The following is a 15,489-nucleotide window of genomic DNA, read 5'->3' on the forward strand; positions in this document are numbered from 1 at the left end:
TGATCCATCCATTAGTTGTAGTTTATGTACATAGTTGTATATAGTAGAGGGATGAATGTGAGAAGCGAATGTACATATTTATAAGTAAGAATGGAGAGTGAGTGATATTCTAGTGATAAGCAACTAGACGATGCTGGCTGTATGGCGCAAGCCAATGCCAAAAAAAGCCCCCCCCCCCAAAAAAAATATCCTTTATAACAACCATATTTTCTCTTTATTTCTAGCAGATTTCGTATTTTAATCCATCACCAGATGAAAATTAATCAGTAGCTGAGTTTCACTTCCACTTACAAAGTTATAACAAACGGTTCACTTTTTACAACAAACGATTATATCCCTCCTCATTAAATCATAAATCTAACAAGCACACGCTGCCAGCACACTAAAGTCAACAGACAATACTAAAAAAGTGAGAAAACAAAAATATTACCATAACAAAACAACTACAACAAACAAAACTTGTTGACATATTTGTTAACTTTTTTTTTTTTTTTAACAAACATTACCCATTATCTTGTTTTTTTTGCTGGTTTATTTACATTTATAATTGTTTGTGTTGGCAGCACTGGGCTTGATATTATTGTTTAATGAAATCAACTCTACATTGCTACTTATTTGCTTAACAAAACATCACAACTGATTTTATTTTTTTATATTTTTGAATTAATTACAGAATTTTCTTTACAAATTAGTTAACCATATTTTTAATAAGATCCTTTCAGTTCGTTAAAACCGTTAGAGGACGCTGTTTGAATGCTATAATTGTATAAATATGGATTTCTTGATTGGAGTAAACGTAATTATATCACGAAATCCGAATTAAAAGTATATTTGAAAATATGGTTATGACCGCAATGCTGAATAAATATCCAGTGACTCATGACTATAGCTGAATCAGCGCGAAACGGTAATGTAACATATGTTAAATCGAAATCACATCAACAAATTGATTAAACTACCTCTGACGATCAAAGAAACTCCAAAACAGACCAAGGATACAATTAAAAAAACAGCTGATAAAATAAAATAAAACAATGGCTGCTATTGTTGTTGTAAAGGTACCGCAGTTGTTGTAAAATCAATCAGAAAAATGTTAGGTATTTGATTGATCAAATAGGTTAGTTTTAATCACCAATCATTGTTCGTGTAATAATTCATTATTTGAAAAGGGCATTCTATTTGGTTGATATAAGAATGTTAATATTTAATTCCGTTTTAAATTCGAAATAAGCCAAATTTCGAAATGCACCTAAACACTTTCCCTCTAATTGTAGGCATTTGAAAGTAAACATTGCATTTGAAATCATGTCTTTATAAATATAAAATATATATATAAATGCTAGACTTTATTTTCAAATAATGTATTTAACATCAATGGATGTTTATATTATTATATGATTTCTATTTTAACATTTAAAAGGTTGACTAGATAAAATCGATTATTGTGCAATAGGGCGAAAGTTTCCGATTTTAGGCCATAACATTTCCGTTAATTTTTATTTTTTCTAAATTATTTGGTTACGGCCCTAGTTTAAAGTTAAGTCAAATCTAGAGATATTAGTGACAACCAGAGTGCGTTTTGTAAATTATCACATATACACAACCAGTCTGCAGGAATGTACCATATTATCGCAGTGATTGTAGAAATTATAGCCATTTTTAAAGAGAAGGGGGTCTGCATTAATTTTTTGTGGGTAAGGGGACATTGTGTGGTATAAAAGAAAATGAAATTGTGGATAAACTTGCAAAGGAAGCCACCAATAGTAGGGGAAATGGCTAACTATAAATTACTACACACCGATATCAAGTGTATAATTGCAAAAGCAGTACTACAAAAAATGGCAAACAGATTACAGTAATGGTAATAAAGGGAGATTCTATAAAAACTATGGCAGATCAGTTACCTAGACAACCATGGTTTAACGGGAACTGTCACTAATAAATGGGTTGTTACGACAATAAGCAGGCTGAGAGCGAACCACGCGGTGTGAGGATCAACAAAAAGGTCCTCTCTCCTCTTTGCGTAGATTGCAATGAGGAGGAGAATTTCAAACATATAATAATGATATGTCCACGTTATGTATAGTAGAAACGAAACGAATGTTTGACGACATATACAGGTATTTAGATTCACCATTTCGCTTCGAAGACATAATATTCTCCACCAACATCTATGAGCTTAAATCTGTAGCAGAGCTAGCAATGAAATATGAATGTATTTAAAAGTTATAGCCGATTAGAATGAATGGAAGAAAATGATTAAAGAAGGATTACGTGATTTTAATTTCGGTTAAGCTATAAGGATGGCAGGAATATAGAGTACTGATCCATCCATTAGCTGTAGTTTATGTAAATAGTTGTATATAGTAGAGGGATGAATGTGTGAAGCGAATGTATCTATAAGTAAGAATGGAGAGTGAGTGATATTCTAGTGATAAGCACCCAGACGATGCTGGCTGTACGGCGAAAGCCAATGCCATAAAAAGCCAAAAAGAAAAATAAAATAAAGCGACAAAGTTCCTAAAAAATTTTATAACCGGAAGTGAGTGGGAGTTCGAGCTTTACTATTCTTAAATGTCAAGATATATTTCCGCTGAAAACTTCAAAAAATAGTTCGACAAAAAATTAAAAACAAATAAATTTTTTTGAATTTCACACAATCAACATCAATGTGCACTTTTAAACATGACTTGAAACTCGAAGAATAGGAATTTTAGAACAAAAATTGGTCCACGAATGATGCATGTCTTACAAAATGACGTCAGCAAGAGAGTTTAACTCAACTGTAAGAGCAAGAGAGAAGTTCTCCACATTACATCCGCCGTCTAAAGTGAAAGTGTTCTGCATACCTCTACTCCCCTCCACCCAATAGGTATTATGTTTCTATTCTAAGTTCACTGTGTCAAGGACTTATCATGTTCGTAGGGTGTCATCATTTTTCAATATTATTTATTATTTAATAAATTACAAATATTTATAATCACATAGAATAGCCTCAAAATACTGTACTCTGAATGAAAATGCAATTTGGTATATTCCCATCACATATCCCCTTCCGGAAGTAACAGAATTTCAATATTTATTTTATCAATTTAATATTGAACGTTACCATTTTTGTATTATTATTAACAATAAAATGCAAAAAAAATGTCAGAAATGTCAGAGTGGTTGATAATGACCTCAGCGGGAAGTAGAATTATTGGAAATGTCAGTAGGTAAAGCCAAACACAAAGCCAGAAATTTATATAACTGAACAGAAATGGTAGATACGGTGAAAGGAGAAATATTGCCATAGGTAGGGGGACAAGATGTTAAGTTCGATAATACGTAGAGTAAACAGATGTCTATCTGATTAGGTTGTCCAACTTGTTAGTGCTTATAGTTATTTGTTGAATATTAAGTTCATTTTAAATATCTCTTTGTTTTTGGATAAAAATTCTAGTTTTTGCACTAACACGGCCTTATTACCTAATGACATAATGAAAGTTTGAGTAATCATGGGGGAGATTTCCCATTTAAACACTCTCATCAACAACCATTCGAGGCGTCAAAAAAAAAAATCCGTATTCAAGGGACCAAAAAAAAAACATGTTCAAACTTGTTTAAGGCAAGCTTGAACCTGTATACATCCAATTTAGTAAAATTTTGATCGCTTCATAAAAATTTACCCGGAAGAAATATGTGAATGTAACAAATCTTACTCTCATAATTATTCTAGATAAGCTCCCAAAAATCTCATTGCTTTGTTACACAAATTTCTATTTCCGATTTGAAGAACAGAAAACATAGATAAACATTTCAGTAAATATTCCGTGAGACTGTCTGGGTGCCCTGAAGGTAATTAGTAACCAAAATAAGGTCTTTCTGGTTTGGGTACCCGGGCATTCAGGTTATAAGGAAAACGAAGCGGCAGATCTATTGGCCTGGGAAGGCTCTGCGGGACACTACGTTGGCCCGGAGCCCAGTTTTGGGGTTCCGAAGTGTGTGAAGACTGTGGCCATTAATTTGTGGGTGCAGAGTAGGTCTCAGGAGTGGTGGCTCGCCATCACTGGACAGAGACAGGAGAAGGAGTTCATTAAAGTACTATTCGCCAAGGCTGACTGCAGAATTAATCCGTCAAGGCCGCATGGGGCTATAAGGATGATTGTAGGCCTATTAACTGGCCACTGCAGGCCCCAGAAAACACAAGCATCGCATGGGCCTGGCAGATGGCTAGCCTTTGCAGGTTCTGTCAGGAAGAGGAGGAGGAAACGGTACTGCACTGTGTTGTGTCAGTGTGAGTGGCTCGTATGGCTAAGGATGTTACTTCTCGGGAAGGAAAAACCAAGGCCTGTGAGGTTTACCCAAGAGCCGCTCTCCAGCATCAAGAGTCTGATTAAAAGGACAGGTCTGGGGGTGAGCTTTAGAGTGAGGGGAGCCACAATAGATCCAAAGGGGTCGCAGTGGCATAGGCCTCGAGGCCGCCCTAGTTTAATCTAATCTAATCTAAATATTCCAATTTATAAGAAAAAAATGTTCAGTTAAATCTTTAGACTAATTTAAAGAGAAAGTTACATGTACCGTTTTTATAATTCTAGTTCTTAGCAAACAGGGAACTTGATCATTTTAATTAAAAGATATTGAATTAATGGTTTGTACCAAATGGACTGTTATAGGCGCCATTTAAATCGATATTAACCCAGAACCCAATTATTATAATTATAAATTCCTAAGAATAATTTATGTTGCTGTTATTTTAATGCTTAACATTTCTGTAGTTAACTCAGTTAATCAGTGGTATGTTATTTGTAACTTTGAATTAAATAATAATAATATTTAAATAAATTATAGTGCAATTTTCATTATTCTCAATAAATTTGTTTAAAGGTTATATTTAATTTTTATAATTTAATTCGATATTTAAAAAAAACTGAGATATCTAGTTGAAAATGGTAAAGTTTCAATTATTTTTATGTTCACTGGATATTTGTTCGTATTTGTTGGTGTTTCTGGTTTATACCAGAAGTATGGCAGAGATAAGAGTTGTTAAAAGGTGAGAATCTTTTGGAATAGCTAGTCTGCTTCTCAGTACAAGCTGTACTAGGGATTCAAATTGGTGAAAGAATAGGTACAAGCTCATTAGGTTTGCTCTGTGGAGTAGTTTCAACTCTTAAGGGTGTCCCTTGGACGGGATTGACTGAGAGGAGAAAAAAAAACATCAGCACCGTTCTGAAGTCCAGAACTAGTGTTTGTCATTACAAAACCAGATGCAGGCGTGGAGGATGTAGAAATTGGGTTGCAGAAGCATTGGAGGTACTTGAATGCCTGCTGGCTAAAAAGTTTATTAAAAGAGCTTAAGCAATGGGGGGAACTCCGAATTACTCTTAGGGAGAGCCCTGAATAAGTAGGCGATTATCTAAACAAAATGGATGAATACTAAGGCTGGAAACGTAGAGGAGCGGCGATAATAGCGAAGAGCAAAGCGGCGAAAACAAACACTCTCTATAGATAGCGTTGCTCTATCTTCGCTTTGCTCCCCACTATGCACGGTGCCATATGTTAACTTGTGTTTGATTTCGCCGCTTTGCTCTTCGCTATCATCGCCGCTCCTCTACGTTTCCAGCCTAGTCATCCCAAAATTGAATAACCAAATCGCTAGCCATGATCAAGGCGATGATTAATTTAGTCGAACGAAACAACAAATATTTTTGACCTAATAACTTGGGAAAGTGAGATATATTTCATTGTTACAATTTTCTACGAGAAATTTCGATAAAAAAAAGAATAGAAAATGGGTAAATTTTTTGTCTAGTTTACATTAAATGCGGAACTGATATTTTTATACAAAGAACCATTAATATCAGTTGACATACTTCATATTTCTTTTTTATTTTCTACTGAAAGTAAATAATGGAGAGAATTATAGTGTTCGAGGTCAAAGCGCAATGTACATAGACCAAAACTATTTACAATGTTGTCTGTGCCCTTTGGTCACCGTGTAACTAATCAAAACAAATCTTAACGTTCAGGTCAATCTAACTGGGTGGGAGAGGTTACCTAAACTTCTGTAATCTCTTGAGCTCATGTCCTTGATTGTAAGAATGATATCATTTTTTTTTTGTTTTTCTAAAATTTCTCTTCTACTTTCTATATCCGGTTATTGATGAGGAAAAAATAATTCAAAACTTCTTTCTAATTCTTAAAATGCTAGTGCCCTTTAAGAGATGTTCAAAGAAAAAAAAACAGAGAAAAAGAATGAATAAACCCACTAAATTGACTCAAACTCATTATCGATTAATAAACTCTCCCCCAAAAATAAAAGAGTACCTTTATTTCAGGTAATTTATGGCACAGAATACTTTTTTTCATCAAAGTACACTGCAAATGCAGTCTAAGATAACCTACAGATCTTTTTAGCAACAAAATATCACATTTGTGGATATATTTTTGGCAATTAAAAGTCTCATGAGTTGTTACATCAGATGTTTTGCCTTGTGAGATGAGAAAAAAAAAACAAACGTGTCTTACTTTAAATTCTTTCAGATATTTAGTAAAATGTCCCAGTTTTGAATAAAACTTTGAATCATGGAGTGTGACAGCAGACAGAAATGGATGATTGGCCTGATGACAACTGTAAAGTAGACCCATTTACAATTTGTATATCACTCTTTAAACTGTTAATAATGTAAGTTATATGAAGAATATCCCATAATTCAAATCTAGCAAATGCAAACCAATGTATCCGGTCACATTTTCAAATACTGGAACCCTGATTTCGCAAATGGAGAATAAAGGACAAACGAGGCTAAATCTCACACTACATAACCTTCACCCTCAATCACAAGATACTCCTCCCAATTTATCTGATCTAGATTCCCATTGCTCCAGCAGATAAAGTGCGATATCTCAGACTTTATCTCAACAAACCCCTTAAATGGAACACTCAAACCCAACTCAAGCGTCATAAACTTAGCGACAAACGATCCAAAGTGACTCTAACGAACAAGAAGAAACTCTACACAGCCCCAATCTGGACTTACGGACTTGAACTGGTTCGGAACAGCAAAACGTTCCAATCAAAATCGCATCCAATCCCTTCAATCGAAACTCCTACGCACCATCGTTAACCCTCCTTTCTAGTTAGCAATCAAGACTATTCACACTAACCTAAAAATCCTTTTTTGTCCTTGGACCTAGCCAAAAAGAAAGGTTGAAAACACCTCCAATCCACCGAAATATGCCAAAACCTTAGTATAATTAGCTTCATGACAACGCTATCAAAACAAAATACTAAGATTGCAAAAATAATATTTTCAAACAGACAAAAACATACAAAAATGCTCTAAAGTCCCCCTAAAATCTCATTATAATTAATCTCAGGTTTTCCTGTTTGAATTATATTCAAAGAAATTTCGAAGTTCTTGGTGGGAGAGTGAGTATTTCCTGTAGTTCATCTCTGTTAGTTGTACATCTGTTAGTGAGGTGGGATGCTGCAGGGTAATAGTGGGTGTTATTACTTAAAGCTAGAAATATTATCAATGCTAGTAGTTCTTTTGTTATCTACCGTAATTTAAATTGTTACTTTAATTTAAATTAGTAAGCTGCAAGATATTTGGGATACAATTTAATCGCTTAGTGTAGGGTTCGCCAATTATGATTGGTTTAATATACTCTGAATCATTATATAACATTGTTTTGTACTAATAATGAAATCATTTCAGAAAAAAAAATATATATTTATATATATAAACATTTCAATTACCTTGTAATGCTGGAAATTTAGTTTCAGCAGCATCAGCAAGCATGGTTCGAAGACACTAGGCATCACTAGACACATCACTGACTCTAGGGAATCCAACAGTTCAAAGTATCCTTCACTGCACTGACTTCACTGCACTGCATTCACTGCACTACACTAAACTGCACTGCACTGCACTTACACCACCGACCTGAAACAAGCAAAAAAAAGAAGTGTTAAGCAGATTGAAAAATTGTAATGAGAGAGAAAGAAGCAGATGAAAGCATTAAGGGTATGTCAAGTGATAATTACATTGAATTACATTTTCAGGCAGATGTTCAGAATATCAGCAATTAAGTGGAAGCCTAATTTAAAAAAGGAATTTAGCACAAAGCAGAAAATCTAAAATTAGTTTGAAAAATATTGCTAAAAAACAATTATAAATTGTCTAAATATGAAATTTAAATATTCATGCACTCCTATCCCACCAGCCGACCATGTGCGGTAGCTTGGACTGTACCTAGACAAAAGACTAACTTGCAACCCTCATACGAGACTTGAACAGGCTGAATTACACAAACGATACAAACTCCTTGCTAGACTACTAGACAAACGCTCAAAACTAACATTACAGAACAAGCGTCGACTGTACACTTCCCTTCTTGCTCCAATATGGACTTACGGACTTGAACTTTACGGGACAGCTAAACGATCTAACATCAACAGATTACAAACACTCCAATCTAAAATACTCCGCCGCATTGTAAACACTCCCTTTTATGTCAGTAACCACTCCATACACACAGACCTCAACATTCCATTTATACCAGAACTTGCCAAAACCCGCTAAAACACATTCCACCAAAAACTATCATTTCACCCTAATCCTTTCGCTGCAAACCTATTCTCAACCACACTTCCCACCAACCCCCGAAGACGGCTGAGGCGCCGTTGGCCCCGTGACCAACTGGTAGACTAATGATGGTCATCACTGGATGATCATCATTCATGATTGCCACGCCATTTTTATTGTACTGCATATTTACTTATTGTACTGCACGAGTGCAGGTGTAAATTTCAAATAAAAGATATATATAAAAAAAAAAAAAAAATCATGTTACTTGGAATTAAATATATAATAATTATATCTAATTTATCTAATTATTAGAAATTAAAAACTATCAGCATACAAAATATCTTTAATGAAGGCTAAGATTTGCATAATTTATAAATGCAGGTCACCTACCAGATATGTGCAGTTTCAGAATTAGTTATTTAAAAAAATAAGTAACAATGATTTTTAAAAAAGCTCATTGAAAACCACATTTATGGGCAGGAGAAATTTATATTTTAAAATTAATGAATTAGCAATAATAATCAATTAGAAGATCTAGGTAATTTACAATAATAATTTCAAAATGAAAATAGGATGAATAATGAACAAATAAAGGTATCAAATAGTAATTTAAAAATTATTGGCCAGCCATATTGAAATTGAGCCAGCCATATTGAATATTCCAAAGTCAAATTGCCCCAATTATTTCACCATCCTCGAAATTATTAATTCAATCATCCTAGTTAAAACATTAACAAATCCGACATTAATCTTTTTAAATCTGACAATATTTTTAATACTAAGTTTGATTACTAAGCTAAAAAACTAATAAAATGTAGTTCAAATACTTTATATGCCCTGACCTTGGTCCAATTTTCATTTCACATTTTTAACCATAATATTCCAGAAAATTATAATTTATCTTTCATAATTTTAAAACTAACTTACTTATTAATGATTTGTGATAAAAATTTGCAAATACTTTGCTGATTTAAATTAATAATTAATAATTAAAAAAAACTCACCACACAGATTCAAGTTCAAGATGGGGCACACGTAACTAACTGCTAGCCAATCAGATTGCGAGATTCAAATCTTACGGATGAGATGTATCTTGATTAAAATATTAATACATTTATTTATATAAATATAATTTAACGTTTTAATTATTTATATTATATTATTTATTCTATTTTCAATATTATTAATTTATTTTTTTAATCAGCACCAAAATAAAAGTTTTATTTTTTACACGAAATTAAACATCATTATTCCTAATATTTTTTTTTATAGTATTTATTATTATAACAAGAGTATTATTGATAGAAAATTTAATTATTGTACTTATTATATAAAACAGTCTACTTGCAGGACCAGTCAGTACTTTTTGGAGGCGCCATCTTTCTTTCCCGGGGTTAACCTCTGAGTTGTGAGGGGTCTGCTTATTTCATGTTTAATGGTATAATATGCTAATGATGCAGTCTTCATAATCATTTTTATGGATATCAGGTACATTTTGGATGGACCAAAAATGGATTTGAAAACAATCTTATAGTAATGCGATCACTAACAATGAGGTTCGTACACTTATTTTACATTAATTTTTTTTCCCTTACTTATTGTTAGGGCTAATATTTTTGGACTTATAATTAACCAAAATGTGCTAAAAAAAAAAAAAAAAAAAGGCGACTCTGTTAAATTATTAAGGAAAACAATGAGGAAATATGAACCTCAGGTACAGTTAGAGAATTTGTTTTTTTTTTATTCTCAACATTTTGAAATATTCATCAAAATGAAACTATTCAAATTAGAACTAGCAAATTCAAACTTGTATCATCTCAGAATGAAATACTATTAAGATTTTAAATGACAACATGCCTTTGAAAATAAATTGCAACTTTGGCACGTATGAATTTGTATATGTCTTAGTGTAAATTAAAACTATTTATTATTATGTGCATTTAAATAAGAATGTGAAGGTCATTTCTAATCGTATTTAAGGAAGCAATAGAAATATTCCTTGGTTAAATGAACTTGTTTAGCTGGTTGAAATCAAACTGAGTAATTAAAAACTAGAAATATTTTAAGGCCGACAATAACAATTGTATCGATTTTATTATATGTAGAAATTTTATTTTATGAACAGTTTTCGTTCCACAAATGTGCATGCTTTTCATGAAATTAAATTTTAAATGAAAGCTCAAGTTGTAGTAAAAATATTTTAACAAAAGTTAATTGTATTTTCCTGTTATCATATGTAGGATCTTTTTATAAAACCATATTTTATCCATTTCTTCTTAAATACGTTTAGAAGTTTAAGGCGACTGAACTAACTTTTCTGGAAATTGACCAGGTCATGTCTGGAGTGGAGATTGGAGATTTATAAATGAGAAAACATTCTTAAGAGAATTCTGCACCAAAGTAAAAAAGAGAAAGAAAGATCACCTTTCAAAGAACCAGAAAATGGAGGAAATTAGATTTCTATTTTCAACGTGAGTACTTTCAATGCATTTAATTTTTCAGATAAATGGAGTTATCAGAATTACTTGGAAAATAATCAGTAGACAAAATTTATTTTTAAAAAACCACTCTTGTTCCAACAGTTATTAGATTCTAGAAGCGTTGGCCTGCCAACCAGAGGGTTTATTATGGTTCGTTGTTGATATTAGTTCCACAAAATTAAATAATAAAATCAAACCTACATACTTAAAGTAAAATAGAATTTAGGCGTAGGCTGAATATTTCATAAAGAAAAATGTCCTATTTTTACCAAACGTATAAATAATGCATGAAAAACTCGTTGATTCGTAATACAATCAATTAATATGATTCTTTCATTTAAAAGAAACTCCTTTACTATTACAATGTTTGTAATGATTCTCATTTAGCATCATTATCTCTTGGATAATCACATGATTATTGGATGACTTTCATTGGGTAAAATAATCACGCAGATAATCTATTTAAAAAAAAAGGCTATAAATGGAACCAAGGAATGCGGAAGCTGTAATATTGTTATGGGGATCTAGAGGTGGAGCTATCCTCTATTGTTTGACACCCCACAGAATATCCTTGGTGTTAGCATAATTTTAGGTGGCTAACAATGCCACAATTCTGTTCATATCTCACCCTTTTTGTTTGATTTGTCACTTCTAAAATTAGAAATTATTCTTCTTCTCTTTGTACCTTGCACAGGAGTTGCATTCATCTACTTTTTGGGCTGAGAACTCCTAATATCCTGGTCTTCTTATAGCGTCTATCGTATATTTCATTATAGAGCATTATCGATATGTATAGGACTTCCATTAACTTTTAAATTGGTCTAATGTTTATGCTGTATTCCTTTTAATTCTTACTTCCTTTTCTATTGTGGTTTTCCCGCTTTCTCAGACGTATTATAGCTGGCCGGTCACAGAATAAGATGTCACAGACTCTAATGTTGACCATTTTCACATATAAAACATTTGTTCAGAAAAGTATAGCCCTTCCATAAAGAGTAAGTCCATATATTGCGGCGAACTGGACTGCTACCAGACTGACCCACTACCCCCTCCCCCAAGAGTGCCCTTATTCGAAGTAATCCAGAAAAATGTTTCGTATAAAAGTTATAGAACTATTTGTGAGCTATAATTGTGCCAAGTTTGAAGAAAATCCAAGAAGCGGTTTTTTAAAAAAAGTTAAATAAGTGAAAAATCTATTCAGTAAAGTGGTACTTCCGGTGGAGCTATTTTGATCAAAAATTTACCGTCACTTCCTCTAGTTGAACGTGAATGAAATATCAAATTTGAAGTTTCTACGATTTACCGTTCCCGAGATATAGTGGAAAAACTAACTGCCGAGTAGTAAAGTCAGTCCCAAACCTAAGTCATCAAGGCGCGATGGGTTAGAGAATTGAAATTCTAGGAATCACTGGATCTGTAACCCAACCTGCCTTAGGGTACGTTCACAACGGAGCTGTGAGCATAGATGATAGCGGAGATGATAACTGATAGAGTAAAATATAATCGCTGATTAGTGTGCACAACGGAGCTGTGATACATGCAACATGTCGAGTAGTGAAGAAGAGTTTTTATTGTTCACCAGCAACGAAATGGTATATTTAAAAAAAAAAAGATGTAGAAAATATCGTGTACATACCATAAATAAAAAAACGAAGTACTTTGGGCGAATTTCACTATTTATATAAGGAACTTAGAAATTATCCGGATCGTTTTTTTGAATATGTGAGGATGGGTCCAACCACATTTGACTAAATTTTAGAAAAAATAAGGTCAAAATTAAGAAAACATAGGAAAAATTGTCATGGAAATCCTATAACTATAGAAGAAAAACTAGTGATAACTCTGAGGTAAGGTTATATTGAGGAAAAACAAATAAATACACATAAAAATAAATGTAAGCACGATTTAAAAAACAAAATATTGTTTAAAAGTAAATAATAAAATAATAACCAAAAATAATGAGTAAAGACAGCACTAATTAATTTTTCTACCTCCATTTTGAAGCTCCGATACTGGAGTTCAGCTAGCAGAAAAATGAAAAATTCAATTCTATCATCTATGCTCGTTTATACCAGCGAGTATGAGTCACTAGTCGAAGCTTCGTTGTGCACGCTCACATAAGGGTACGTTCACAACGGAGCTGTGAGCACAGATGATAGCTGAGATGATAGCAGTGATGCATCAGCGCTTATAGAATAACCTAGTACATTCTTATGTGAGCGTGCACAACGAAGCTTCGACTAGTGACTCATACTCGCTGGTATAAACGAGCATAGATGATAGAATTGAATTTTTCATTTTTCTGCTAGCTGAACTCCAGTATCGGAGCTTCAAAATGGAGGTAGAAAAATTAATTAGTGCTGTCTTTACTCATTATTTTTGGTTATTATTTTATTATTTACTTTTAAACAATATTTTGTTTTTTAAATCGTGCTTACATTTATTTTTATGTGTATTTATTTGTTTTTCCTCAATATAACCTTACCTCAGAGTTATCACTAGTTTTTCTTCTATAGTTATAGGATTTCCATGACAATTTTTCCTACGTTTTCTTAATTTTGACCTTATTTTTTCTAAAATTTAGTCAAATGTGGTTGGACCCATCCTCACATATTCAAAAAAACGATCCGGATAATTTCTAAGTTCCTTATATAAATAGTGAAATTCGCCCAAAGTACTTCGTTTTTTTATTTATGGTATGTACATGATATTTTCTACATCTTTTTTTTTTTAAATATACCATTTGGTTGCTGGTGAACAATAAAAACTCTTCTTCACTACTCGACATGTTGCATGTATCACAGCTCCGTTGTGCACACTAATCAGCGATTATATTTTACTCTATCAGCTATCATCTCTGCTATCATCTATACTCACAGCTCCGTTGTAAACGTACCCTAAGAATGTACTAGGTTATTCTATAAGCGCTGATGCATCACTGCTATCATCTCAGCTATCATCTATGCTCACAGCTCCGTTGTGAACGTACCCTTAGCCGTGCTTTTTTAATATCGTTATTTCTCTCATTTCTCTTGTAACAAGCCGAATGAGATCGGATTTTGTCGGCAACTTTCGGCTCAGTTGACCATGATTTTATTTCCAATTTAATGTTTAACAGCTAACTTGCACACTCTCACGACTTTAAGCCGAATACGATCGGTTTCTGTCGGCAATTGTCGGCACATTTTATAACTATTCCCCTATTTAAATGCACACTCACACGACTTTCTTCTTTCCACTATCAATGTAATTGGGTTTTCATTTAAACTGGAATTTTTACCAAACAGTAGTTACCTTAGATTACACAATAAATTCTAATAGAAAAAATCTTTATCTTTCAGTTTATGATAATAACTGAAATAAACATGAAAATGTTGGTAAATATGAACATTAATAGCTCATTTTTAGATTTACCATTATGTTACTGCCTTTTACATTTACTTTGGTGTGAATCACAAAGTATCAATGCTTAAAATATTACCATCCTTCAAAATATGCAACATAATTTAATTATTATTTAACTTCCAATATTTTAAATTTATGAACAAAATTATAGTTTTTTTCATCTTTGATTCACACTTTATTTTTGTTGACGAACTAATCAATTTGAATGGAACACAGACAATAATGCCGACATCTCATTCAATAAAAAGTATGTTGTAATGAAACAATAGAATAATAGTGAACATATCCCGCTGTTTGTTGTTAATTAATCAGATTCAATTAGTCTATAAAATATTGTACAATAATCTCTTTTAAATTTTATCAAACCAAATGTTGAATGAATGAGATGTACATTAGTTAATTTGTGAAATGATGATACGGCTTGAAAATATTCCTGAATGAAATAACAGTTTTATTCCTTTTATTTTCATGAACCAAACAGAACTATAGAATTAAAAGTTAATTCTTAACTTTCTTTTTACCAGTAATATACAACAGTACAAATCTATCTAGTGATTATCCTCTTAATTATAAGATAATTAGAAATGATTAGCTGAAATCAATTTCAAATGTAAGTTAACTATGTACACTGTTACAATTGTTGTTTTAAACCAGTGGTTCTTAACCGGTGTTCCGCGAATATGGTCCAAGTGTTTCGCAAAATTTCAATTTTAAATGTATTGAAGATTAGAAAATTTTCTTATTTGTAGCAACGTACTTTTATGTTCATTATTTGATTAATTTAATTTTCAGAATTTATTTTTTAAAACTATGTCCCACCAGCCGACCATGTGCGGTACCTTGGAATGTACCTAGACAAGAGACTTACCTGGAACCCCCATACGAGACTTAAACGTACCGAACTAAACAAACGATACAAACTTCTAGCCAGGCTACTCGACAAACGCTCAAAACTCTCACTACAGAACAAACGACGACTCTATACAGCCCTTCTCACACCAATATGTACTTACGGACTCGAACTTTACGGT

At 32.7% G+C, this 15,489-nt stretch overlaps 1 protein-coding gene and 1 long non-coding RNA gene across 10 annotated transcripts in view; one reads left to right on the forward strand and one right to left on the reverse strand.

Moving 5' to 3' along the window:
* exp (expansion) overlaps positions 1-7,914 on the reverse strand; it is a 384,871-nt gene extending 376,957 nt beyond the window's left edge. For both annotated transcript variants that reach the window (XM_074137378.1, XM_074137377.1), the window contains exon 1: positions 7,742-7,914. The gene's annotated coding sequence lies outside the window, so the exon portion shown is untranslated. The remainder of the gene's footprint in view (positions 1-7,741) is intronic.
* Positions 7,915-9,916: 2,002 nt separating this feature from the next.
* The window catches only part of LOC141457681 (uncharacterized), a 46,253-nt gene continuing 40,680 nt past the window's right edge, over positions 9,917-15,489 (forward strand). For 7 of the 8 annotated variants that reach the window (XR_012460442.1, XR_012460446.1, XR_012460439.1 and 4 more), the window contains exons 1-2: positions 9,917-10,129; positions 10,906-11,044. This is a non-coding gene — a long non-coding RNA (uncharacterized lncRNA). The remainder of the gene's footprint in view (positions 10,130-10,905; positions 11,045-15,489) is intronic. The other variant, XR_012460441.1, reaches the window with a different exon arrangement.

This window comes from Rhodnius prolixus, unplaced genomic scaffold (genome assembly GCF_049639745.1).
Source record: "Rhodnius prolixus isolate KJV_2025 unplaced genomic scaffold, Rpr scaffold_5, whole genome shotgun sequence".
Lineage (NCBI taxonomy): Eukaryota > Metazoa > Arthropoda > Insecta > Hemiptera > Reduviidae > Rhodnius > Rhodnius prolixus.